The 26,627-nt window shown below is 35.8% G+C and overlaps 1 protein-coding gene across 3 annotated transcripts in view; it reads left to right on the top strand.

Annotated features, from left to right (window-relative positions):
- The window catches only part of LRRC4C (leucine rich repeat containing 4C), a 1,473,705-nt gene that overhangs the window by 890,872 nt on the left and 556,206 nt on the right, over window positions 1-26,627 (top strand). The gene's annotated exons all lie outside the window — the stretch shown is intronic.

Here is a 26,627-nt window from a genome sequence, read left to right as displayed (position 1 = left end):
TTAAATTTCATATTTTCTTTAATTTAAAGAAATGTAGGTTTGTTTTGTTTCGTTTTTTTTTTTTATTTTTTGAAGTTCATTCTCAACATAAGATATTCAAACATCATCACTAAAATAGCAAGATTTTCACATATCTCGTGTGGCCTGTTTTCTCTAAGGAATAGTTATTCTGTGGTTCAAAGGGAAGAGAGAGTTGAAAAATCCCAAAGAGACCAGTTCCAAGCAGCAAATAATAATGCATTGCTCTCTGCGCTGAATTGGGACAAATAAGCTTAAATTGATGAAGTATCCCATCAGAGTTGCACATTTTATTGGGGATTTAATTACAAAAGCTATCCATGCATTGAAGTATTTTTCTCTCCTATTAGTGACTTATCTGCCTTTGCAAGGGTGGTCTCATTGACCATGGTCTTTTCTCATTACAATTTGAATATTGTCTCAGCTATAAGTCATGGTTACTCCATGGAGGCAGAGATACTGGAAAAGCCAAAATCAGGATGGCTTAGACTATGAATGGGTTCAGCTTTATCAAAGGTTCAGATTTTTATAAACTGCTTTTTTGAAAGTGGATTGCCACTTCTGTGATCTCTCTGGTCAATGCCTGGATGTCTGAAGCTGCTGTCTTATCCTTCTTTGAAAGTTCCCCCAAGTAAATAAATGAATCTGCCAGTTGACATGATCACATTTGTTCCTAGGAGCATAGCTTTAAAGCTAGAAAAGACCTAAAAGATCATCCCATCCAGCCTGCTTATTTTTACAAATAATGTGCAGCTTGTTATTTCCATTACTTAATGTGCCCCACAATAAGTGTTTACTACATGCTTATTGCCTGACTGATTAAAATAATGCAGAAGAGTTGCAGAATGGGAAGAAAGAGACTAATGCATTGATGATAAAGAAAATGCATATAGAAATAAGGGCACACTCTGTGGTACAGGAGCCTCACAAATAGTTAAATTTAAAAAGAAAAGGAGAAGAAGGAAGAAGGGAAGGGAAAGGAAGGGAGGGGAAGAAGAGAAGAGAAGAGAAGAGAAGAAAAGGGTAGGGAAAGGTAGGGAAGGGAAGGAAGAGAAGAGAAGAAGGGAAGAGAAGAGGACAGGAGAGGACAGGAGAGGTAAGGACAGGAGAGAAGGCAAGGCAAGGGAAGAGAAGGGAAAGGAGAAGGGAAGGGAAAGGAGAAGGGAAGGGAAAAGGGAAGGGAAAAGGGAAAAGAATAAAAGGGAAAAGGGAAGGGAAGAGGAGAGGAGAGGAGAGGAGAGGAGAGAAGGGTAGGGAAAGGTAGGGAAGGGAAGGAAGAGAGAAGAGAAGAAGGGAAGAGAAGAGGACAGGAGAGGACAGGAAAGGTAAGGAGAGGAGAGAAGGCAAGGCAAGGGAAGAGAAGGGAAAGGAGAAGGGAAGGAAAAGGAGAAGGGAAGGGAAGGGAAGGGAAAAGGGAAGGGAAAGGAAAAGAAGAGAAAAGGGAAGGGAAGAAAAGGGAAAAGGGAAGGGAATAGAAAGAAGAGAAGAGAAGAAAAAAGAAGAAAAGGATAGGCAAGGGAAGGCAAGGGAAAGGTAGGGAAGGGAAGAGAGGAGAGGAGAAGGGAAGAGAAGAACAAAGGGAGATCTACAAATCTATAGATATTCAAATATGAAAATGAGGTAAAGTAGTGAACTTAAATACATTAATATAGAAGTTCTCTAGATTATGAGAAACATAGAATAAAAAGGAGAATAAATATGTATACTTTAGAACTTTATAGCTTTTCTCTTGATCATCTTTAAACATATAATAATTTCCTTCTAATGAAGAGGAGGAGACCCTAACTCAAAATACTGTTCACCTGGTGGCAGCTACAGCCATTGCAGCCATGGTTTCTAAGGGTTCCTGACAAACTTCCACAATGCTGGCCTTATAATCCTAAGATTGTTATCATTTTGACTGGGCTCCTCCTGGAAACAGTTAAATGGAATGATTTTCAGAGCTTTTCAGAGTAATAAATAGGGAAAAGAAAGTTTTGTGGACTGCACAAAATGAACTGGGATCAACTGTAGAATTGCCAAGAATCAACATCATTGTTAGAAGCTGGGTAGCACCATGGCTCACATTGAAATGGGTGCATGATTCTGCTGGGGGTTCGGGGGGAGCAGAAGCTTGGGGGAGGAGGAGATGATTTATAACTGGAAAAGAACAGAATACTCTTTTCACAAGGGTATCTTTACTTGCCTATTTCTAAATCAGTCTTTCAGCCTACTCTGTTCTTGACATAAATAAATCAGTTTAGAAAAATCAATGGCTTTGAATCATAGCTTTGTATAGCACTCAAAACCTTTCTCCATAACACATGGTTTCCAGTAGGCTATACCATCTTTCTGCCAGCTAGTCAAGTCAGTCACCCACATTGATTTTTTAGTAGTAACTAGACACCTTCTGGATGGTACTGTCAGTGTTCCACATTGGGATGCTATGCTCCTCCCAGCCCCTTCTCCTCCCCAAAGTATAAGATGATTTGAATTATTGTTTATTTTTAAAATGGATACTTTGATAAATTAATAGCCTGCTTTAAAATGATAGGAGACAACATATAGTATCTTAAGCTGGAGGATCACTACTGAGACACTGAAGTATATTCTCTATATTGCTATATCAGAGCTTGTGTTCTAACTTGCTCATTGAAAGATGACAAAAGAGTCCTTCTGCCTTACTGAACCTGAGTTCCCTCATATGGAAGAGTTAATGATAAATGATCTAGAAAGCATCTTCTACCATTAACAATTTATGTGGATTATACTAGTTCTTTGAGGGCAATTTAAAAGCATGATGGATATGGGCCTTATCCTCAGAGAGCTAACATTGTAAGGGTGCTGCTAACATTGTAATAAAAACAGCAATACTGTGTCATAGGAATGATTGAATTTGGATTTAAGACGATTGGTTCAAGACGATTTTCAGATGAAGAAATTAAAACCATTTCTAGTCATATGAAAAGGTGCTCTAAATCACTATTGATCAGAGGAATTCAAATTAAAAAGGCTCTGAGGTACCTCTATATACCTCTCAGATTGGCTAAGATGACATAATACTATATAATAATGTAATTATTATATAATGGTGAATGTTGGAGGGGATGCTGAAAACTGGGACACTGATGCATTGTTGGTGGAGTTGTGAAAGAATCCAGCCATTCTGGAGAGCAATTTGGAACTATGCCCAAAAAGTTGTCAAACTGTGCATACCCTTTGATCCATAGTGTTACTACTTGGTTTGAATCCTAAAGAGATCATAAAGGAGGGAAAGGGACCCCCATGTGCAAAAATGTTTGTGGAAGCCTTTTTTGTAGTGGCAAGGAAATGGAAACTGAATGGATGCCCATCAGTTGGAGAATGGCTAAATAAGTTATGGCATATGAATATTATGGAATATTATTGTTTTGTAAGAAACGACCAGCAGGATGATTTCAGAGAGGCCTGGAGGGACTTACTTAGTGATACTGAGTGAAATGAACAGAACCAGGAGAACACAAGATTATACAATGATCAATCCTGATGGACATGGTTTTACTCAACAATGAGATGATTTAGGCAAGTCTCAGTTGTCTTGTGATGAAGAGAGCCATCTACACCCAGAGAGAGCACTGTGGAAACTGAGTGTGGATCACAACATAGCATCTTCACTCTTTTTTTGTTGTTTGCTTGTTTTTGTTTTCCTTCTTATCTTTTTTCTTTTTTGATCTGATTATTCTTGTTCAGCAAGGCAATTGTATAAATACACATGGAATAATTGCACATGTTTAACATATTGAATTACTTTCTGTCTAAGGGAGGGGTGGGAAGAAGGGAGGGAAAAAAATTAGAACACAAGATTTTGTGAAGGTGAATGGTGAAAATTACCCATATATATTTTGAAAATAAAAAGTTTTAATTAAAAAGAAAAGAAAATTGGTTTAGATCTCATCTTTCATGTTGAATTGTCAGGTTATGATCTTGAGGTATGAATGGCTTGAAGATCATCAAATCTAACTCTCTTACTTTTCAGCTAAAGAAATTGAGGTCTTGAAAAGTCAAAAGATTTGTCCAAATTCACACAGATAATAAATGACAGGGTTTTGAAATCCAGATCTTCTGATATCAAATCAGTTGAAACTTCCACTGTTCCATCCTGCCTCTCTCATTCCCTGAACTTTAGTTTCCTTAGCTGTACAATGGAGATAATATCAATTGATGCTGATGATAAATATTGACTGGCATTTATGCATTTCTTTAAGGTCTGAAAAATCTTTTACAAAAAATATCTCATGTGATCCTTAAAATATCCCTGGGAGAGAAGTGCTATTATTATTCCCATTTTACAGATGAGGAAATTGAGGCAGACTAAAGTCAAATGACTTACATTGGTAGGAAACTCTACCAAAGTAGAGTTGTCATTCTACACATACCTGACAATGTTAAATTTCAAAGGAGATTTCATATGTGTGAGAATATATATGTGTGTGTGTATGAATATATATGTGTCTATAATACACATATGGACACATTTTATATGTGTATATTCACACACATAAATAATATATTTGCACATATATAATAATATATTTGAATATATAACTATACACACATGTGTATCTGTGTGTGTGTATGTATCAAATGTTTGCCAAATTTAAAGAACTATCTAAATGCCTTTTAGATTTTTGTTTGCCCGATAAAAAATAAACAGAACAAAACAAAACAAAAACAAAACAAAAAACAAGGTACATTACTACGAGAGCCAGGAAAACACCTCTGACATCTCTTGTCCACCTGACCCTGGATAAATCCCCACTCTCAACTCTCTAAGTGACTCGAAGAAAATAAATTTAAGAGAAGGTGAGTCTCCTCAGTGGGAACCGACTATAGATATAAAAATCACAGATCCAGTCCCAGTCTATCCAGTATGAGAGAAGTCTACTCAGGTTCCTTCCTGGCATGATGGGCTGGGAACCTAATTAGATTTGAAAAATAAATAAAGTGTCCTTCACATCTGGTAGACTTCCTTTTGGAATAGGAACCTTTTAGGTCATCTAATATTTACAAATGAGAGTGTAAAAGTTGGAAGAGGGGAAGAGCTTTCCTCAGATTTTCTTGCAACCAGGAAGAGAAGACAAGGCCCCTGCCTCTATCAAAGGTCCTTTTTCCTTCACATTTAAGTGGGGAGAAGCTCCTTCTTGACTATTATTTTAAGTGATTATTTTATACCCTAAAGCATTAGGTTTGATATCCCAGAGTAAAACTGTTTAACCCAAGGTAGCTGTAACAAATGCAAATCATTTTCTTGCTCCTATAAATATTCCTATGTTGAGTCCCTCCATAACAATATCTTCCTCCATTGGACTTATTTGCCTATCTCTTATATTCCTTGTTTCCATTTCTTTCAAGAGCAAATTCAGGCTGTGGATAATAAAGTGAAGTAGTGGGGGCCTCTGGCTGAGTCTGTGAGCAAAGGAGAAATTGTAATTTGTATTGATTAGTGGATTCAGTCTCTTCAAAGACCAAGGGGAAGGCCCCACTGGAACTGGAACCTCTGCCTTATTAGCTCAAGGACACTCTTGAGAGAAGGAATGTGTTTTCAGGAAGATTAAGTTCTCTAACTACAATAAGAAGTGGAAGATGTGAAATATCCAAAAGGATTGCTTAAAAAGGGCAGTACTCTCTTATCCAAAGGCAAAGGTGGACCTGGCCATATTCTCCAGGTAATAAAAGGGGACCTGTGTGGTTGACTGTGAAGCCCAGCTTCAGAAACTTGTAATTGAGGAAATCAAAGTTGGGCTAGAAAAAAAAAATAGCTTCCATATATGTATAGCTTCATAAGAGCCATAAATGGCAAGGTTAGAATTTGGGGGGAGAAAGGGGGGTAGAGAAAGGGATATAGGGAGGGAGGGGAAAGGCAGGAAGGAGAAGGAGAGGGAGACAGATAGACAGAAAAAGAGGGGCAGGGGGGTTGAGAGATGGGGAGTGAGAAGGAGAGAGACAGAGACAGAGATAACTACAGAGAGATGGAGGGAGGGAGACAGAGAGACACACACAGACACACTGAGAGATACATACACAGAGAGGGACTCAGAGAGTTGAGACAGAGAAATTAGAGACACACAGAGATCAAAGAGGCAGAAAGAGAGAGGGAGGAGACAGACAAATAGACAGACACAGAGCAGAAAATAAGAGAGAGAGGCAGAAATTCAGAGACAAAGACAGAAACAGAGAGAACCATATAGAGACAGAGAGAGACAAACAGAGATTTGACAGACAGACAGACACAGCAACAAAGACAGAAATGAAAGATAGAAACAGAAAGACAGAGACAGGCAGAAATACAGAGAGAGACAAAGACAGAAACAGAAAGCCATATAGAGACAGAGAGACAGAGAAAAACAGAGACCTACAGACAGATACACACACACACACACACACACACACACACACACACACACACACACACACACAAAGTTAACACTTTCCGATTTGCAAAGGACTTTACAAAAGTATTTCCAAAGAATTCCCCTCACAACAGTCCTGAAACATAGGTATGATCATTACGGCCCCTCCTTCAACAGATGGGGAAACTGAGTCAGGGAGAGGTTAAGTGATTTGTCCAGGGTCACTGAGCTAATCATCCTCAGAGATCTGATTTTAACCGGTCTCCTGGACTCAATTCATCCTTCTCTCCCTTATCCCATCTACTTGATTTGAGCCTGAATCTTCTTTTTCTAAGTGAATGTCAGACACGCTCTCCAAGCTAATGAAGACCATCAATGTGATAAGAAAAAAAAGCACATGTATAAACAATAACGTAAAGAAAAAGGACAAACACAATCCTGTAAAAGCAGAGGCAATTCTGATGGCTGCCTCCACACTAAAGGATCAGAAAGTGGAACAAGTGGCTTATCTCTTCCCTTCCCTTGCTCTGACAGTCCAAAAAGAGGTAATTCTTAAATAAAGACATAGAAGGGACCTTGGGTCATCACCTCATCATTATGAAGTAGGAGAATTGAAACAGGTCATGATCAAGGTCCCTTTTAATTCTTTATTTATTTCATTATTGAGGAAATTGAGTCGAAGAAAGGTGAAGTTTCCATCATAGAATTTTAAGAATGAAAAGAACCTTAGGGTCCATCTAGCCAAGGATGTTTAAATTTTTTTTTGTGCTTCATGGGTCCCTTTGCCCATCTGAAAAAGCCTTAAAAATGCAAACTAAGTGATAAATGCATAAAATCAAAGAGGAAAAAAACAATTACTTTGAAATAATTGTTTAATTATCTATCAACCTATGCGTTTATCTATCTATGTATCTCTAAACAAACAACAGACTCCTTGTAATCTCATAAGGGTTTCTGGATTTCAAGGTAAGAATCATATCATTCTGTGGACCAGTGCAAAGCCTTTAGTCCACTAAAACTTTTGAATTTATTTTTCTCCATATCCATATCCCTTTCTCCACCTTGCCCAGGTAAACTGATATATAAGAAACACAAAGTAATAAATGAAAATATCTGCATTTTGAAGCCAAGTTTTCTGATTGTAGATTAAACTCTACCTTTTTTTCCCCCCCACATGCCATGTCCCTTCATAGGTATTAAGCAAAGTGAAGTCTAGAAAGAGCCAATTCAATCTCCCTCAGGCAAAATGGGAGCTAAATCTAGATTATAGAAAATAATTACCTAGGGAAATATGTCTTGGGGAAGAAAACCTTTTTACCTTGGATTATTTAATAGTCTAGCCCTACTTGAATGAATAAATCAATCCAAGTATTTATTAATTACTTACTGTGTACAAAACACTGACAGAATACAAATAGACAAATACAAAAATTTGTATGTGAGCAGTAATACATTTGGTAGCATAACTGAGCAAGTGACCAAATACCCTCTGCATACCTCCAGTAAGAAGCAATGAGCAGCATTACTTTCTGAAGTATATACCATTCCACAGTGAAACAGTACTAATAATTAAAAAAAGTTTTGCTCACATCAAGCTGCACCTCCCATCCTGTGTTCCTCGTTCTTCCCATTGGAATCAAGCATTGATGTTTAACAAATTCTGGCTGATTGATTGATTGAAATTAAAAGGATGTGCAGGTAAATATTTAACAATTGGCTCTGGGAGATGAGGATTATATATGCAGAATATACTTTTTTTTTTCATCATCATTCTATTTTATTTTATTTTTTTTGAATTCCAAATCTGTGCTTCTTTTTTTGTTTTATTAATCTTTATAATTATAACATTTTCTTTGACAGTACATATGCATAGGTATTTTTTTTTACAACATTATCCCTTGCACTCATTTATGTTCCGAGTTTTTCCCCTCCTTCCTTCCACCCCCTCCCCTAGATGGCGGGCATTTCCATACATATTAAATATGTTATAGTATATCCTAGGTACAATATATATGTGCAGAACCGAGTTTTGTTGTTGTTGTTGTTGCAAAGGAAGGATTGTATTCGGAAGGTAAAAATAATCTGGGAAGAGAAACAAAACAAAACAAAACAAACAAACAAAAAACAAAAAAAAAAAAAAAAACAAAAAAAAACAACAACAATGCTCACAGTTTACACTCATTTCCCAGTGTTCCTTTTCTGGATGTAGCTGATTCTGTCCATCATTGATCAATTGGAATTGGATTAGCTCTTCTCTATGTTGAAGATATCCACTTCCATCAGAATACAGGATATACTTTTTAAGTTTAATCTGCATTATTAACATTTCCCCAACATTTTCTTAATTCTAGATATTCAACAAATCTATCAATGAAATGCTGATTTTAGGGTTGCATATTTCTGACATGTAAATATTCATAATAAAAGTTAAATAATCAGCTGTCCTGAGTAGTATCCAGTATACTCCTGGACTTGGTTCTCTCACACGACAAGCACTGCAGCTATCATTATTCTCTTCTACCAATCTTCTTTTCTCCAGACTAAACATGCACAAGTCTTTTGACTATTTTTCATAAAGCGTAAGCTCAAACTCCATCCTCCTCCTTATTGATCTTCTCTAGATCCTCACCAGCTTATCAATGTCACTACTAGAACTGAACACAGAACATAGATCAGAGAATCAGTACGGTCCAATTGATCTGTCGTTCCTAAAAACACTGACTTTTTTTCTCAATAGTATTTTATTTTTCCAGATACATGCCAAAAAGCAAATCACATTCCCCAGATTTTGAACCCAAGCTCTCTAATTTCAGATTGTTTGTGTTCAGAGAATGGCACGTGCCCTCAATAGGCAGCAGGGAACCAACATCCCCCCAATTTCTTTCAGACTGGGAAAACTAATCAGGATTACAGAAAATAGTTTCCTGGGGAAGTTTGTCTGGAAGAAGATTTCCATCTTGGATAACTTTAGATAAAGGTTCTGTAGTTAATCATTCTGTATTTGAAAATTGGTGTGGGGTATTATTCCTCCAATACATTTAGCTGTTCTAGTCACAAGAGTACATTTTTCATGCCAAGCAAACAATAGTCTCAGACTTGGTGGGGGAAGGAAGGGGAGGAGATTCAGGGAAGTGCTAAAGGAGGTCTAAATTTGATGCATGAAGGAGGTAAACAGTTTAGAACAATATCAACAGCTTCTGCTTGCACAATTATTCAGGGAGATGATATCTTTCAGGAAGTACAAGGTCATATTAAAATGGCGATAAATGTAACTGAAATAGCTTGTCTCCCTAAAGGAGCAAGCTGATGGAGCGAGAGGTAAACACCAGAATTTCTTTAACTGCTTCAGATTAGAATGCTGAAAAAAGAGGCAAGGATTCAAAAAAAAAAAGCCCATTTATTTCATGTATTCTCCAGAGAAAATTCTGATTTTCTAAGTGTCAATTCTTGAATTGGGCTCTTATCAATGCCCTAAATTTCATCAGCTAGGATTCTTTTTGAAGTACTCGCCTATTCAATTTTTTGAAACTCAGGATTTGCCTTTTAATAGGAAAATCTGCATCTGGAATTCATTGTAAAGATGATGGAACACAGCATCAGTGACTAAGTAATTCTCCAGAGAATCAGGTTGTTTCTTTGGGCAAACCACACATAGAACATAGGAGAATCAAATGACAATGAATTTATTTTTTGGCATGAGAGACTAGAAATGTACATCCATATGGAGAGAGGATAAATTTCTGAATGGTGTTCTGAGGTGTTCTGTATTTTCACTGATTTTAAAATCCAGCCTTTTCCTGAATAGAGTAATGGTGTTCAAAGAGAGCCCACCAAAGTCATTTGATACTTAGGTCTTTTATACATCATATTCCATTTAGTAATTGAGTTATATTGATCCATTTCCTTAGAATTGGAAGGGACTCCAAAAGGCATATCATTCAACTTAAATATGAACAGGAATTCCATGTAAATTAAGACTGCCAAGTAGTCACCCAGTTTCTGCTAGAAGACTTCTTATGAAATGAAAGAATAGCACTATTAATAATAGACATTCGACAGAGAGGCTTGGAGAGACTTACCTCCACTGATGCTGAGTGAAATGAATAGAACCAGAAGATCGCCGTACACTTCAATGTTGTATGAGGATGTATTCTGATGGAAGTGGAGATCTTCAACATAGAGAAGATCCAACTCACTTCCAGTTGATCAATGATGGACAGAAATAACTACACCCAGAGAAGGAACCCTGGGAAATGAATGTAAATTGTTAGCACTACTGTCTATCTACCCAGGTTACTTATACCTTCAGAAATCTAATACTTAACGTGCAACAAGAAAATTGGATTTACACACATATATTGTATCTGGGTTATATTGTAACACATGTAAAATGTATGGGATTACCTGCCATTGGGGGGAGGGAGTGGAGGGAGGGGGGGGATAATTTGGAAAAATGAATACAAGGGATAATATTATTTAAAAAATTACTCATGCATATATACTGTGGAAAAAATTATAAATAAAAAAAAAGAAATGAAAAGAAAAAAAAATTAATTACTTCTAGATACACACACAGTGCAAAATCCTAGGGCTACAAAGAAAAGCAAAAGCATAGTCCTTGCCCTCAAGGAGCACACATCCTAATGGTTTAAAACTTCTAACTCTACTCTTCCATTTTCTACAGGACCCAAAACCACTAAAAAAGTACTTTACATACATTATTTTTTCTACTGGAGTATTACAATGATCCAATGGTGGGTGGGTTCTACAAATAAGAAACCTGAGATTATGAAAGGTTAGGTGATTTAATGTGACTTACTATCAATTATTAAATTACTTAAATGACTTGTCCATAGCCAGACCATTAATAATATCATAGTCATAATTGAAACTCTAATATTCTAGATTCAAAATTCATTCATTATATATTCTTTCTATTGTGAGGAGAGCACGCTTAACTTTTGAATAGCACTAGTTATAAGAAAAGTTGTGAGGGTTTTGGGTGTTGTTTTGTATTGGTTTGGTTTTGTCTCTGTAATTTCTATCTATCTCATTCTCACTCTACTTCTCTTCCTTTCCCCTATCCCATGGGGGCCATGTTAAATAATCTGCTCTGTTTTTCATATAGCATCCTTTCAAATACTTGAAGATAGTTATCATGTCCCACCTGTCTTGATTTGGCTTAATTTTCTAAGCTAAATTATTTCTCCCTCTATTCTTTTGGTATAGCTAGTCTTGTTGATGGTAACATCATATCATTAATCATCCAGGATTCAAACTTAAGAATCATGTCTCATTCAGTTCTTCACATACCATAGCAAATCAATTGCCAAATCCTGTGGCAAAAAAAAAAAAAATGATGGTCTTCATTAGCTTGGAGAGTGTGTCTGACATTCAAAAAGTTTCTATCTTAATTCAGTCAGTTTTCATATCTCACTTCGGTAACTGAAATAGTTTCTTAATTAGTCTCCTCTTCCTCACCTCAGAATGTTCCCCATAAGACTTAAATTTAGTTCATCAATTTGTGGCTCAAAAACTGAGACTATTTCTAGGATAAAAGACGTATCCCTCCGCCTTATTGTTACCATCCTCCATAACGTGGGTCCAATCTGCCTCTCCAGTTTTATTTCTCATTGTTTCACTTCAAACACTCTTTGCTGTATCCAGGCACCTCTCTGAAGTGATCATCCATCTCCTGCCTCCATCCATTAGCACTGACTTCCATCATACATGTGATGTTCTCAGCCCTCATCTCTCATGTTCATAATCTGTATCTTTCTTCAAGGCTCAAGTCAGCTGCCACTTTCTCTGCAGAAATTTTTCCGATTTTCTTTTCCTCTATTTCCTCACAGATTATGTTTTCTTCTTCTCAAACTGATTTCATACACTAGTATTTCTCAACTGCTCTCAGTAGTATTCTCATTCTTTTTCCTTCCCTCCTTCCCTCCTTCTCTCTCTCTCTCTCTCTCTCTCTCTCTGTCTCTCTCTCTCTTTCTCTCTCTCTGAAGCTCTCTCTCTCTCTCTCTCTCTCTCTCTCTCTCTCTCTCTCTCTCTCTCTCTCTCTCTGTCTCTCTCTCTCTCTGAAGCTCTCTCTCTCTCTCTCTCTCTCTCTCTCTCTCTCTCTCTCTCTCTCTCTCTCTCACACACACACACACATACACACACACCCACAGCCTTCTCAGTAGAATGTAAACTCCTCAAAGGCAGGGCCAATGGTGTTTTGAGTTCTATATCTCTTGCACCAGTATACTCAATATTTCATATGTTTGCCAAATGGATTAAATATCCTGGAAAAGGGAAAACTCAAGCATTCTATGGAACTGCTTCTGAATTTATGCCTCAAGTGTTAGTCTAGTATTTTAAGACTTCCATTGCCATGCAAACATGCAGCAAATGCTTTGATGTTTATTATTCATCCATCTTTTAGAGAAAAAAGCCGAGCAACTGATAGCAGAAGATTAAATTGGACACATCTCAATTCAGCCACCAAATGCCAACCTTAAATGCTGACAAGCATTGTAATCAAGCATTTGACCTACATAATAAGTGTACTAAGTATCCTCAAAGCAACCAGCCCCTGATAGGATTTTTACTGGATTTTATTTTTAACTGGAGATATGCCTGCTTAGCACTAGAAAGCTTCTAGGGAAGTCCCACAGTGCCAATGGTATTCTTCACTACAAACGGGTGATGATGGAAAAAAAAATAAAATATTAGTCTTGGAGTCAGCAGATCTTGAGTTGAGTCCTAGCTCTGCCATTAAGTAAATATGTGACTTTGAGGAAGTCATTAACCACCCAGAAACTCATTTTTCACATCTCTAAATAGGCATAGTAACACTTGTACAGTTAACATTACAGGGCAATTATGAGGAAAATGCTTTATAAGCTATGAAGCATTATAGTGATGGGGGAGGCAGCCAGATGGTGTAGTGAAGAGAAAGCTGGGATTTGGAATCAGGAAGACTTATCTTCCTGAATTCAAATCTTACTAGCAAATTCTTTTTATGCCTCAGTTTCCTCATCATTAAAATGAGCTAGAGAAGAATATGGCAAACCGATTCAGCATCCTTGCCAATCAGGACTGAAAATTACCCATGCGAATGGTGTTCACAGTAGTAGCAATAGAAGCCTCATTACAATTGGTTAAAACATGCTATCAACCTATATGCTATCTCCCCTTTGTTTTTGTTCTTCATTAAATTATTCTGTATTCAAATTTAGAGAGTTTAGTAGTAATAAAGGAATCTCTACTCCCTAGTTCCCCAGGATTGTTTTGAATTTTCTTTGGCAAATATCACCCAATCCTTAGAAATAAGTTTAAAATACTACTATGAAGGGTTAAATGATGCTAAAAAAAAGAAAGGAAGGAAGGAAGGAAGGAAGGAAGGAAGGAAGGAAGGAAGGAAGGAAGGAAGGAAGGAAGGAAGGAAGAGAGAGAGAGAGAGAGAGAGAGAGAGAGAGAGAGAGAGAGAGAGAGAGAGAGAGAGAGAGAGAGAGAGAAGAAAAGGAAAGGATAAAACCTTAAATGTAAAGCTAATAATTTTTACGGTAACAGTATTTGTTATATGTTGACTATGTGTCAAGCTTTTTTGCTGAGCTCTGAGGCTGCAACTAAGAAAAAAAAAAAAAAAAAAACAGTCCCTGTCTTCAAGAAGCTTAAAACCTAATGGCAAACTCAAAAAGAAGCTGAAAAAGTGGAGACACTGGGAATAGCCAATGCAAGAACATTTAGATCCATGGAGTTGACAACAGGCAGAGGAACAGATGCAAGTGATATTCTGTCACTATTTTTCTTATTTCATTAAATGAATTATAAATTATTAAGTTCTCTGACTGGCTTATGAAAGTAAATTTATTAATGGAGGCTCTTGAACGAAGGTTTTTAAGACAATGTAGAATTATAGAGGGTTACCCAGCTACTAAGTGTCTGAGATTAGATTTGAACTCAGAAAGATGAATCTTCCTGATTCCAAACCCAAAACACTTCACAGGGCCATTTAGCTCCATCACTACTTCCAATCACTATCAAAAAGTGCTACAATTTATTCTATTATCAATATTTTTGTCATTATTGTTGTTATTTTATTTGCATTAGAATGATAAGAATATTCTGTCAAGATATTAGATGTTATTTGACTCTTGGTATAAATATCCTAATTGGGGTAAAATATTAAAATTTTATCCATTTAAATTTATTAAGCCTCCTTATCCTTTACCATCTCCTCTTTCTACCAGCAGATAAAATGTATTGATCTTTCCTAACCATATTCCAGAAGTTGGCACATGATTTACATTTGGAAAAACATTGTGCTGTAGGGAAAGTGCTCTGAACTCATAATTAAAGACCTGGTTTTTCAATTTATTGCCTGCACATCTTTAGACAAATCCTTCCATCCCAAATTAAAACCAGGAATGTTTGATGCCTGCCTAAGGCAAACAGCACCATTTACTTCCTTACATCAACTTTTAGAAACAAATTTTGGTTTTGGTATAATGCAAAAATGTGCATGAGAGTGAGCAAGTGTGTGAGTGAGTGTGTGGGATGTATGTGAGTGGGTGTGTGAGTGAGTCTGTGAGTGTGTGTGTGAGAGAGGGAGTATGTGAGTGTGTGGTGGGGGAAGTAGAGTAAGGGGGTGAGGAAAAAGAGTGTAAAATATCTAGGTTCTGAAACTTGAGAGTTGGAAGTGGCTTTAGTGAATGTGTAGTCCAAGTCATAGAGAGAAAGTGATCTAGGAATCCAGACTCAAGAACCTCTCCTCTGAGCTATAGCCAATTTAGGGAGTTCATCTGGTAGCATCCTATTTTAACAAATTCTTCTAAGCTCAATGTTAAATTTAGGTTCATTTTTTGTTTGTTTCTTTGTTTTCCCTATGCTGCCAAAAGAGTATAAAATGTCATCAGCATCCTTCAAATTTCAGTATCATTGGCCAAAGCCATAATTATTTAATCCTATTTTTAATTTTGACAATTCTTTTTCTAAGACTCAATTTTCTTCTCCGTAAAAAGGGAATATTCTTTGTGACTTCGGTCATAGGTTCCTTGGCAAATTGGCCATAAAACACTATCTGAATGGGAACGATTATTGTATAGCCAATCTAGACTTATTTCTCAGAGACTTGGTTGTTGTTGCTGTACAAGTGATCAGTTGTCTCACTGTGTTGGTCAGAAAGAGATTCGGAACTCTAGTTTTTCATGTCCACATTTCCACAACAAAAGTAAAATTATTACCATAGATTTAAACATAGATGGCTTATCTATAGCCTATGGGTTCGTGGTTAAGATTTGCAGAATTCAAGTGCTCAAGATCATCGCCCATGTAATGTCATTTATTGACACTTGATCACTAACTAATCTTTTCTTAGAATTTATATTGTGTGGAATTTTCAGGAGACTCTGATACCATAAATATAGAAGCTCTTTGATGTATGCTTATTGGATTTTTTCCCTCCTTAACCCCTGATGGTAAAGAATTTTCATAAAGGCCAACAATAGCAAACTACAATTATGCTATATGTTGAGTGTAGCTGCCCCATAATAGGAACTTGGGTTAAGAATTCCTAGTTCCATCATTGTTGTCAATTACAAAATTCTATTTAGATGATTCACTACCAACATGTGGCTAAGACCTGGATGGTTTGTTATGTCAAGATGTAGGAAGGAGGAAAAAGGAATCAAGGGTATTTCATCTCTGAGTAATAGTTTGGTACCATCAACAGAGATAAGAAGTCAAGAAAGAGAAGCTGGTTTTGCAAGGAAGACGTTGAATTAAAATATAAACAAAGGAGCAGTTCAAATATGGTCTTAGATACTCACTAGCTCTCTGAACTTAGGCAATCACTTCATTCTGTTTGCCTCAGTTCCTCATCAGTAAAATAAACTGGGGAAGAAAATGTCAAGCCAGTTCCATATTTTTGCCAAGAGAATCCCAAATAGGGTCATGTGGGGACACAACTGAAAAATGACTGAACAACAAGAACATATAGAAAACAGAGCTGGAAAATACATTAAGAATCAAAGAATTTCCTTTTTAATTTAACAGTTTGGGGTGACAGCTCTAAGCTTAGAAACTAAGGAACAGAATGGATAAGGTACTTGCTAAAATCTACATAAGTAGTATATAACAGAACTGAGATTAAAGCTTGGTCCTCTAACTCTAAACCCTTGGTTCTTTTTATTATATCATCATTATTTTTTATCATAGTTTTTTATTGATAAAATATATGCATGGATAATTTTTCAACAATGACCCTTGCGAAATCTTCTGTTCCAATTTTCCCTCTTTCCCTCCACCCCCTCCCCAAGATGGCAGGCAGTCCCATACGTGTTTAACATATTAAAGTATTTATCATCATTATATTTTATTTGATCTGTAAACTTGGCATTTGTTAGCAATGGCCACTAGATAGTTGACCAAAATGCAATGAGAACTCAGACTTGAGCTCATATCTGAATTAAAATTGAAGTTTGGGATAAATTAACAAAGCAAAGATTTGCCATTGGGATCAACAAGCACAAGTCGATTAGTAACTGCTACTTGAAGTATGAATTTATGGTTGAAAGGACAAAAGATCCTGAGTTAGGACAGCTGACACTCTTCAGGCTTGCTAAATAAAGCTTATTGGGTGATTTGTATGTGCCATAGAGGGCATCATGGTATAGAAAGAGTTAAAAGCAGTGCAAAAAGTTGTGGAGTATATAATTGTGATTCATAGTAAGTAAGCTGTCATTATTTGAGAATGTTAGAAGGGTACAAGAAGTAGATTGTGTAGCAGAAAGCTTACATGTATATTATACATAAATATACACATGTATGTGTGTATATGTATTAATATATAATATTTGCATATACATAAAGACATATGTGTGTATATATACATATATATTCAAAAAAAGTGGTTCCAAAGATAAGGAATTAGGGAAATCAGAGAATCAGAAGATAGATAGATAGATAGATAGACAGACAGACAGACAGACAGACAGATAGATAGATAGATAGATAGAGATACAAAGAGGTAGAAATCAAAACGATTTAATTCTACTGTTACAATTATAGTGAAGATTGAAAATACAGCAGTACTCTCATAAACCTTCCTTTGGGACCTGGTGGTTGGAGATCACAGATGCCAGATGAGGAAGTAAAGTATTATAATTAGAAACTACTATAAATTCTACCTCAAGGAATCTCCAAGCCCATTCCACAAATCTGCAATACTTCATCTAGTGATTAATGAATCAAGATAATAAAACTCTGTCCAGAATTTTTGTAGTCAGCCATTAAGAGACACAGGCTAACAGATGAAAAAAAAAATCAGTTGGAGAATATGTTCCAGAAAGACATAGTGGCCTAAGTAGGAACAAACAGGAGGTGGTTCCAGAGTCAGAAATTTAAGGGAGTCAGTGAGCCAGAAGCCAAAGTTTGTGATTGCAAATGCTATTTTATTGGACCTGCTAATCAGTTTAGTTAAAAGACTGATGAATAAAATGTGGGAAGTTGACAGAGTGTCTTCTTCAGGTCAGAGCAATTAAAAAATCCCAATCCAGATGAGTGGCTGGTAATCAGTAAAAGTGTGTTAACCTCTCTCTCTCTGCATCTTCATAGCGATCTTTCATCTGCCCTCACTTTTTCCTACTTCATACAATTAAAAAACACAAACATATTTTCAAGGTCACAAGCCATTGACTTTACTGCTAGGAAGGCATGAAGATAAAGATAAATTGGAAGAAAATAAAAGAAAATTAGGTCATGGGCAACCGATCTGTTACTGTTTCTTGGTGTTCTGGGAATTTTGTTTTAAATTTCATTTAATGAAAGGAAAATTCATCTATAAAATGAAGTTTGAGATGAGATTAAACCATCACTGTTAATTGAATAATTTTTTTTAAATTGATTGGACATTTATATATCAATAGTCAAACTTTTGATTATTATTATTTATCATAGTTATAAAGGATGCTCTGATAATCTAGGTCCACGCTGAAGTCATTATAGAAATATATTTATATTTATGGACATACATAACATCAATGTTTCTAACTAGAGAAGATGTGCCTTTGTCGTGAAAAAGACCAAGGTTCAGGTCACTTACCTCTTTGCGTTTTCATCATTTCCTTAACTGTGAAATGAGGGAGTCAGACTCAATTGTCTCCAGCTTGAAATCAATGATGTTTTTTGTTTCATTTGTTTGTTTACTCATTTTCCAGGCTAACACATTTATTTTCATTCCCTTTTTAATTTTATTGAGAATAATAATAGTAACATATAAAGAAATAAAAAGAAAATCCTTATCACAGATATACATAGTCAAGCAAAACAAATTTCTATGTTGATTATGTATAAAATGTTTATGTCTCATTATTCATTTTAAATCCATCTCCTTTTTGCTGGAAGGTAATCCATTTGTTTTATCTTTGGTTCTCTGGAATTATGATCAATATATTCCCATGATCCCTGCTGGCCTACATGTATAAAGAGTATATTTTCACTGGAAATCAATGAAAGAGCAGGTCCAGTAGAGTACATAGATATTCTTGCACACACATATACAATATAAAAGAAAAATTTGTAATAACCTAAAAAATATAGGATTTCCTTCTGACTACTCATAACAATCTATATAATTCAAATATATGAGTGTTTCTTGAATAAATTTTTAAATTGATTGGACATTTATATATCAATAGTCAAACTTTTTATTATTATTATTCATCATAGTTATAAAGGATGTTCTGATAATCTAGGTTCTCACTAAAGTTATTATAGAAATATATTTTTATATATGGACATATATAACATCAATGTTTCTAACTAGATAGAGAAGATCTGTAAAGACATTAAAAATATTACAACACAATGCAATATTATACAAAACAAATACATTAGCAACATGATTTTAGTGGTATTGAAAACTACTTTCACTGAAACATTGTAATCCACCTGTCATTTAGCTTCTGAAATAATGGCCCAGTTTCAAGAGAGGTTAATTGACTTGATAATAGTCACAAAACTTGTATCAAAAATGTGTTTCTAACCTTTATCCGCTATATTGGCTGCCTCTCAACATAAAAATTTAGTATCAGATTAATGCATGCTCAAAAATGGTAGTTGAGACTTCTGGGGAGCAGAGTCAATGATGGAATGAAGCCGGGAAACTTCTCTAAGTGTCCCAGTTTCCCTTGAAAATCACATGAAACCAAGCCTCTGAACAGTCTGATGGAATGAAATCTCTCTCCAGCTCAAAATAGGCTGAAAAAACTTCAAGAAAAGTCTGTCTCACTGGAGTGCAAATGGTGTTCAGGCCAACTCAGATAGACTGGGAAAACTGATGAATGTGTCTTAATCATAGCAAATCAGCAGCTAAGACCCTCAGTCCTAGGTCAGTAGAGGAGCAAATCAATGGGGCAGTTTCCAGTCCCAGCTCAGAAGGCAAACTCTGGGAAACAAGGCTGTTTCCTTAAAAGAGCATTCAAAGCTACCCCCTGCAAACAAAAGGGACCCCTGGGCTCAAAGCCAAGGCTCAGAGCTGCACAGGAAACTTGGGAAAGCATTACCTTTACCTCAGGGAGCAGAGTTCCATCTGAAAAGGAAAACATGAGGAAATACCAAAATAAAAGGAAAGAACATGAGCAAGAAACAGAAGAGAACCTTAACCATAGAAAGCTAATATGGTGTCAGGCAGACCAAAACACAAATTCAGACAAAGATAAAATGTGAACACAAGAAATCTCAAAAAGTGATATGACTTGTTCTCAAGCCCAAAGAGGCTGCCTGGAAATTCTCATAAAAGACTTTAAAGGCAAATAAGAGAGACAGAAGAAAAAAATGAGAAAGGAAATGAGAGGTATGCATGACAGAGTCAGCAATTTGGAAAAGGAAGGAAAACAATTGTCTGAAGAAAACAACACTTTCAAAAGTAGAATTGACCAAATGGAAAAAGAGATACAAAAGCTAATTGAAAAAAATCATACATTAAAAACTAGAATAAGATAAATGCAAGGTAATGACTCTGTGAGACAGCAAGAAGCAGTCAAACAAACTTTTAAAAATGGAAGAAAATGAGAAATACCTCATTGGAAAAACAGCCAAGCTGGAAAATAGATTCAGAAAAAATTATTAGATTACCTGAAGGTCATTACTTTAAAAAAAAAAAAAAAGAAAAGAAAAAGAGCCTGGAGATCAAGAGATCATTAAAGATGTATACACATATTGAATTTAACATATTTCAGCCATGTTTAACATATATTGGACTACTTGCCATCTAAGGGAGAGTGTGGGGCAAGAGGGTTGGATTGGAACACAGGGTTTTGCAAAGGCTAATGTTGAAGAATTGTCCATGCATATGTTTTGAAAAATAAAAAAGCCTTTAAAAAAAGAGAGATCATGAAAGAAAACTGCTTCAATATTTTAGAAACATAAGAGAAAATACTTATTGAAAGAATCTATCAATCATCTTCAAAAAGAGATCCCCACAAGAAAAACTCTAAGGAACATTGTTGCGAAACTCCAGAACTACAACCTCAAGGAAAAAATACCGCAAGCTGCCAGACAGAAACGATTGAAATATCAAGGAGCAATGTCAGGATTATCCAGGATCTGGCAGCTTCTACAATAAAGGATCAGAAGACTTAGAATACCATATTCCAGAAGGCAAAGGACCTGGGTTATCACCAAGGATTAACTACCCAGTGAGATTCAGCAAAATCTTTCAGGGAAAAGATGGAATTTCAATGAAGTAAGAGACATTTAATCATTTTTATTAAAAAAAACTCAGAACTAAATAGAATCTACAAACACAGGAGTTAAGATAATCATGGAAAGGTAAATAGGTAGAAAATATAAATTATTTAAAGGTTAAACTGTTAACATCCCTAGATGGGAAAATGATATCTGTAAACTTTTGAGAACTCTGTCTGCCACTGGGGCACTTGGTGATACCTACCCATCAGTGCCACTATTAGATCTGTATTCCAAGAAAATCATAAAGAAGGGTAAAGGACCCACACGTGCAAAAAGGTTTGTAGCAGCTCTTTTTGTGGTAGCAAAGAATTGGAAAATAAGTTGAATCTCATCAATTGGGGATGACTGAATAAATTGTGGTACAAGAAGATAATGAAATATTATTGTTCTATAAAAAATAATGAACATGGTATTTTTAGAAAGGCCTGGAAAGATTTATATGAATGATGCTGAGTGAAACAAGCAGAACCATTAATATATTATACACAAGAACAGCAAGAATATGCAATGATCAACTATGAAAGACTGAGTTCTCAGTAGGTCAGTGATCCAAAGCAATCCCAAAGGATTTTGGACAGAAAATGTCATTCGCATCCAGAAAAAGAACTGGGGAAACTGAATTTAAATTAACACGTGCTATGTTCACTTTATTTTTCTCTTTTTTTATCTTTCCCACGATTTTTCCCTTTTGCTCTAATTTTCCTCTCCTAACATGACTCCTAAAGTAATGTGTATTAAAACATAAATAAATTTGCTAGGAAAAAAAAAAAAAAAAGATGGTTGGCCTATCACTGAACCAAAGAGGGATAACCTTTTAACCATTATGTTTTTTGGTGACCATAAAATATTAAAAGATATAAAAGAAGGTAGGCACTATAAATGGGTTGCAGCCTATAAAAGATTTTGGAAGAGGACATGATAATAATACAGAGAGACAAATACTGGATGGATTGAAATTTTTGAAGTGTGCCCACAAGAGATCATATAGTCATTGAATTTAAATTGTTTATATTAGTTTAGCACCTATCAACTTGCAAAGCATGTTTCTCACAAATCATTGAGTATTGCAAGTATTGCCAATCCCATATTAAAGATGAGGAAACTGAGCCTTGGAAAGATAATCTCTGAGCTAGAAGGGAACTCAGGGTCTAATTAGCTCATTATGTATCTCAATAGAAATTTACATTCATCTAACATATTACTAAAGAATCCAAAGTGGTGGAAAACTTATTAACTCAGAGCATCCCACTCAAGTATTGAATATCTTTGATTAGTTCTCTCTTCCTCCCTCTGTATCTCTCTGTCCCTCCTTTCTTCTCTTCTCCCCTTCTCTCCCTCTTGTCTCTGCATCTCTATCTGTCTTATCTTTTTTCCTTTCTTTTATCTTGCCCTCCCTCTCTCTGTCTGTTTCTGTCTTGTCTTTCAGTCTCATTAAGGAAAATCTACTTTTTTTTGCAGAGAAGTTCCTCTAAATAGTTTTCTTCTTCTCAGTACCATCATGCCAAGTAACTTTGGCAGTTTTCAACATGAAACTCATTCAAATACTTGAAGATACATACCATCTCTTCCCCATTCCTTGCCAATTTCTCTTCTCCAATCTAAACATGCCCAGGTCTTTCAAAAAATCTTTGTTTAATATGGTTTCCAAATCTCCTATCATTCAAGTTGTTCTTTTATGCATTATCTTCAATGAGATAAGCCTAACTAATGATGTCTAAAACTGAAAATATAATTCTAGGTTTGGTTGGCCATAATAAAAGAAAGTGGAGAGAAAAATCTTCCTTATTCAGGATATTATGTTTCCTTTAATGAAGCTTTATACTGCATCAATTTTCTTGGTTATAATATCATATCATATCATTGACTTATTAAGCTTGAAGTTCACAAAATTATCAGATTTTTTTCAAATATGTGGTTCTTTTCTATCCATGTTCTAGCAGAACTTCTTATTTGATTGTTCAGCTTATTGTTTAATCCAAGTGAAACACTTGTTATTTGTTGCTATTTAATTTTACCTTAGTCAATTTGGTTCATTAATATCAAGATATTTTTTTGTTCAGGTAAGTGGTACAATGGATAGATCTCATTTGTAATCTGTAAGACTTGGGAAGAAATCCAGCTTCACACACTTACTATCTGCACTATCTACCACAAGTTAATTAACTGAGATCTTAATTTCCTCACCTGCAAAACATGGACAATAATGATAAGGCTTGCTTCTCTGGATTGTTGCTACTATAATATAAGATTTGTAAATCTCTTCTCAAGCTATAGAGATTTGTTGCTGATGATTATCCTATCAATGATTAAATATTACTTCCAAATGCACTTTGGACATTTGCCAAATATGACCTATTGATTTTTCCATGTGATCATTGTAAGATTTATACTGTTTGATCTTATAGTTATAATTGTTGAAGTTCATGAAGGAGGCCCAAAAAAGTGGGGTCACAGACCTGAGTTGCCAGATAACTCAAAAGAATTTGCTTACTTGAACCCAAGTCCAAGTCAAGGGTCAAAGTGCATTATAATTATAATGCCAGTTTAAGTGGGCTAAATTCCAAAAGATTTTAGCAAAGAACGAGGAAACAGAAGATAAATTTAGAGGACAAAGTAAGAGAGACCAGAGCTTTATGTTACTTACTTGCTAATTTTATGGCTACATGTAGGTTTGAGGGGTGATGTATTCACTATTGTCTCAGGAACTTAGTTATTACTGACCAACAGATTATTTATCTGATAGTCACTAGTGTTTGTAGGACTATCCTAAGACCAGAAGACTTTAGAATCATTGACAAATTGTTAGAACAATCACACCCTAAGAGGTCCTCAAGATCACAGCTATATCTTCCCTAAAAACTGGGGGGGGGAGATATTATATTCCTAAGGCCAGAAGACTTTTAGAATCATTGTCAAACAGAATAGTAAAATAATAGCACTCTCTGGTCAGGAGATCTCAGCATCAAAGCTATATTTCCCCTAGAGGCTGTATCCTATCACAATGTTGTTGTTTAGTCATTTTTTCAGCTATGTCTGGCTTCTGAAGATTTTTTGACAAAGATACTGGAATAGTTTTCCATTTACTTCTCCAGCTCATTTTGCAGATGAAGAAATTGAGGCAAACATGGTTAAGTCACAATCCTGGGTCACACAGCTAGAAAGTGAGATTGGATTTGAACTCCAGGTCTTCTGGACTTCAAGTTAGGAGCCATGATGCCTTGCTGCCTGCTAATGAAACCACTCTCTTAACGATCACTGCTTCATTTTTTAATTGCCCACACACTATGGAATTAAACATCCTATATATTTTTCATGGAATTCATTGTAGGCTTAGTACTTTGGTTTGAAACATTTCTTTTTGGAAAATTGAGATATTCAAACCTTCAACTTCAACTTCAAACCTAGATAACATTTTACTGTTTTGTTATTTTTGTTTTCTACTATTTTGTTCTCTACTAAAAACCTGATTGATATTGGCTCAGCAACTATATCAGTAAATTATTTTAGCATTCTTCAAATAAGTCCTTTGCTGCCATCTCTTCACTTATCTTGGAAACTAGTCATCCATTTCCCATTAAAAGAAAAATCTGTTTTATCCTGTACCATCTGAAGATCATTCCTGGCAAAGTAAATAAAAGAAAACCAGGACTTCTAAAGATCATTCCTGGCAAAGTAAATAAAAGAAAACCAGGACTTCTACTTGTATCTTCTCTATATCATCTATTATCATCATTTTCACAGCTAAGCAATGGTTTTTGATAATTGATGTTTCCAACAGCACAAAAATAAGTATCTTTTTGCCTTTAAAAATAATTGCTCAGAAACTGGTAGAATCAGGATTTCAATTCAGGGCTCCTTATTCCTATCTCTATCTTTCTTCATTTATACCATATTCCTTATATATTAAATACTCCTATCAGTAGTTATAACTTACACATCCTGTGCATATGCAATAAGTATGTTCTTCCTGTATTCCAGAATCATAAATGGCTTCTGTTGCCTCAGAGATAAAATATAAACTCATCTGTCTAGCAATAAAGTTCTTCACATGCTGGTTTCAACCACATTTTTTCGATCTTTTAACATGTGCTCCTTCACATTCTTTGCATCACAACAAAACTGATAATACTTTGTCTTCTTCCTGACTCCAGGGCTGGTGTTCTATCCCTTGTGCTAACTGCCCCGATATTTTTGATATCTTCAGACCAAAGATTCCAATTCTCAACTATGTTCCTTCACTTAGGCCTTTTCTCATACCCATAACGAGGACAACTGGAGAGAGTCCTGGATGCAATGGAAGACATTAGTCTTTTCAAATTAAAGTGTTTAACATCAGTTTGACAGAGGCCACACCAGTTCAGTGATTATGTCTAGGTAGCAGTTAAGAAATGAAGGTCTCTTTCACTTTGTCAAATACATACATACAATATATACATAATCAGGACCCAACTTTATATAGATCAGAATGACTAGAGAAGGTGGTAGATGCAGTGGGAAATCTTGGTCTTTTTAAGGAAAGGTCAGTTTGACTGAGGCCATACTCAGATTCCAAGCTATAGTTGGCCATTGTTTGGGTCTGGATTGAACCAGAATTAATGTAAACAGCAATCATTTCTATTTGGTCAGAAACCCTAAGGGACTTATCCTCTCAGATGCTCATTCTTTCAGTTTCTATCTCCAACTTGCTCTTTACCTCTCTGTCTCTCTTTCTGCCTCTATCTCTATCTTCTCTCTCTGTGTCTCTATCTTTTTCTTTCTTTCTTTCTTTCCTTTTTTCTTTCCTTCTTTATTTAATTCCTTCTTTCCTTCTTTCTTTCTTCCTTTCTTTTTCTCTTCCTTCACTCCTTCATTCCCTCCTTCCTTCTTTCCTTCCTTCCTTCCCTCCTTTCTTCCCTTCTTCCTTCCTTTCTGCAATCAACTGCTCAAAACTGAGACCTTTAAAAAGTCAAAGTCTCTTACTGGTTTTAGGAGTATCTTAGTCATACTGATCTGTACCTGGTCATTGGACACAGATGACCCTGGAGGACAAAATGAGGCAGGTGATTTTGCAGAAGCTGTCCCTCACTTAAATCCAGTTCACTTACATGTTGTGATCTTAATGTTATGGTCCTCATTGAAGATGAAGGACAAATAATAATCCCATACTTGACAAGTTCTTCCTGATCATTACTACTTATAAGGATACCAATCTTCTCAAAAGCTTAGTTCCAGGGTCACCTCAATAGAGAGCTTTTTAGTCTCTCCCTTGATCCTCCTGATCTAGTTTCTTGTGCTCCCCCTTGGTCTAATTTAATTATCTTCTATTTACTTACACATGTGCAAGCTGTACCCCCAGGAGAATGCAATACTTTGGGGGACCATAGATTTAAAGATGGTAGGATCCTCAGAGACCCTCTATCATTTTACAAATAAAGAAATAAAATTATGTGCACATAATCACATAGATTATAAGCAACAGAGCAGGGAAGTTGAATCAGACCACTTGCAGATGTATCTTTCCAATAT

This window comes from Sminthopsis crassicaudata, chromosome 6 (genome assembly GCF_048593235.1).
Source record: "Sminthopsis crassicaudata isolate SCR6 chromosome 6, ASM4859323v1, whole genome shotgun sequence".
Taxonomy (NCBI): domain Eukaryota; kingdom Metazoa; phylum Chordata; class Mammalia; order Dasyuromorphia; family Dasyuridae; genus Sminthopsis; species Sminthopsis crassicaudata.
Note: the sequence above shows the minus strand (reverse complement) of the source record. Positions and strands in the feature narration are given on the sequence as shown.